The sequence below is a fragment of the Brassica oleracea genome, chromosome C6, assembly GCF_000695525.1.
Source record: "Brassica oleracea var. oleracea cultivar TO1000 chromosome C6, BOL, whole genome shotgun sequence".
In the NCBI taxonomy this organism is placed as follows: Eukaryota; Viridiplantae; Streptophyta; class Magnoliopsida; order Brassicales; family Brassicaceae; genus Brassica; species Brassica oleracea.
The window spans coordinates 14746331-14749269 of NC_027753.1; positions in this window are offsets into that span (position 1 = coordinate 14746331).

Genomic DNA, 2939 nt, shown 5'->3' on the forward strand with positions numbered 1-2939 from the left:
TAGGAGGCACTTGTCGGTGGATCTGGAGATGAAACGATTTAGAGCAGCTATCCGGCCTGTGAGTCGTTGTACTTCTCTACTGTTCCACGGACTTGGGAGGTTCAGGACCGCGGATATTTGCTTCGGGTTCGCCTCGATCCCTCGCTGCGTGACTATGTAGCCGAGGAACTCGCCTGAAGAGACTCCGAATGTGCACTTTGCTGGGTTCAGCTTCATGCCGTATTTGTTGAGAGTTTCGAAGCATTCTTGAAGATGACGGAGGTGATCAATGGAATGGAGCGACTTAACCAACATGTCGTCGATGTACACTTCCATAGTGATACCCAGCGTATCTGCGAACATCTTGTTTACAAGTCGTTGGTAGGTTGCTCCGGCGTTCTTCAAACCGAACGGCATGACCTTATAGCAGTAGGTTCCCTTATCTGTGATGAAGGCTGTCTTCTCGCGATCATCTGGGTCCATCATTATTTGATTGTATCCAGAGAAGGCGTCCATGAAGGTCAGCATCTCGTTTTCGGCCGTAGACTCGACTAAACGGTCAATGTTGGGAAGAGGGTAGCTATCCTTTGGGCAGGCTTTATTCAGGTCGGTGAAGTCGACGCAGACGCGCCACTTGCCATTTTTCTTTTTGACGACTACCGGATTTGCCAACCATTCGGGGTAGCGGACCTCAGCGATCGAACCTGCGCCGAGTAGCTTGTCAACTTCTTCGTTTACGGCCTTCGACCTGTCAGGGCCGAGCTTACAAGACGCTTTTATGTCGTCAAGATCAACTCCCATCTTCTGTAGAGTTCCTCGGAAGATGAGGTCGACGGAACTTCCGGTGTCAATGAGGATCTTGGTGACATCATACTCTCCAATTCCAAGGACGACGAGAAGAGGATCATTATGGGGAACGTGAACTCCTTCAGCGTCGTCCGGTGAGAAGGTTATCGGAAGATGACTTGTCAGTTTAGTCGGCCACTTCTGGGAAGTCGCGACTTGTCGACGATAGTCTTTTACCGAACGGACAGTGTCTCCGCTAGGAGGGGAGCCTCCCATGATGACATTCAACGACTGTCCCGTTTGTACTCGCTTAGAGTCTAGCAAGGTGCGGAGGTCTGTGGATATGTTAGTGTCATGCGCTGGAGGTTGAAAATGACCTTTAGCTTACTCCAACTGTCGTCGTAAGTCTGTTGGTTTTGAACGGTTGAGCTGTATGCGAAGGTCGCAGGCGTCAGCGTTGAGTTTATCTCGGGGGTCTGTAATTGGCCCTTTGTTGTTGTTAGCGTCGCTTGTCGAGATACGACGAGACTTCCGTGTGTCCAGCAACGTCCGGAGGTCTTTGTGCTTGGGACCGCTATCATTTTCGGACTCAAACTTCCGCTTCAGGACGTCTCTCAGATCTCCGAGTACAGGCGCATCGTCGTTATCGTCGTCGGACGACGAAGATTGCCGAGAGAGTATAACCTCGATGCGTCTGCGATTAGCAGGATGCTCTTCGTCGGCGGAGGAGTCTCCCTCACCGTTATCCTTCGGGGTTTCCTCCTCGTCGTTGAGCGTCGTTTTTTCGACCTTTGCCAGTGGCTTTGCGCTGGTCTCTTCTTTCCTTGTTCTTGCTCCAGCTCTTGCCATTCTTTGGTTTAGCTTTCAAGGGTTCGAACTTAAATTCACCGCTCGCAAGTGACGAGAGATAATGAGCGTAGAGTGATTTGCATTATGTGGTATCATGTCCCTTGACGTCGTGATATTTGCAATGCTTGGTGAGATCGACGGTCCTGAAAGGCCCCGCTGCTGACCCGGCTTCGGCTGTAGGTTGGGTGGTGCAAACAGTATCGACTGGTTCGTCGGGCGAATTTTTCTCCCTTACCCACTTGTTCCATCCCTCGCCGCGGACTACGAGAGTTGAAACCGGCACGTTGTTCTCGTTGATATCAGAACCTACCGGTGGGTGGTCGGCGAGAAGGGTTTCGTTAGGCTCGGAGTCGTCTGAAAGATGTTCGCCTCCGGTCGCTGTCGGGTTGGTGTTAAAGAGGCGACGGCGTATCTGCTGGGGACGGCTTGTTTGGCCGTCGGGAGCTGTGAGGGCCGCGACCAGAGCAGCTAACTGGTCGTTGGTCGTCTTTTGGACTTCGTCTTGATGAGCAAGTCGAGCCATGATAGAGCTCATGAAATCTGTGGTGATGGGCGGCGCGGCTTCGGGCGTTGGGGTTGGTTCGCCGCCTGGAGCGCCGAGGGTGGAGTTGTTTTGAACCATGTAGATCTAGAACGTTACTTTAGTCGACCCCACGGTGGGTACCAATTGTTTGTGCAGGATTCGGTTTGATGAACGTAGGAATGTGGTGACTAAAGACGTTTTTATTAGAATCAAACAAGAGGTTACAAGATTGACGGGAAATAAGAAGACAAGATCAAAGGTTTAAGCAACAGGATCAAAGAGATGATTAGGAAACCCTAGATCTAGCCGCTTCTGTGTGTGTTGTCCAAAAATCCCCTCTTTTCGTTGTCTCCTCATCCCTTCTTATAGTGTCCTCGTCCGTGATGCCCTAATCGTGTCGTCCTTTGGGCCCTGTCGTTAAAGGCCGAGTATGCGGGCCTTGGTACTGTTCTCTATAAGCCGAGCGTATTTAGTCGGCTTAGCTGATCGGCTAAAAGTACTCTGCGGTCGAGCCGACATCTTTAGCCGCTTAAACCGACTAAACTGGTCAAGTTTGCCGGGCTAGGGCCTGTTATTCGATGGGCCTTGTGGAGGGATGTAATCCATCTCCTACAATACCATTATGCAAATAATAAGCGGTCGACCGTAATGACAAAATAACTTTTTTTGACACACTAGGTGTAACTGAACAGAGAGTGTGACGCTAGATATAATTTCTGAAAGAAAAAAAGTCAATTATTTTAACAATCAGTGTACATATCCATATAGCATTTGCTTTTTCACATTAAATCATACACGAGTG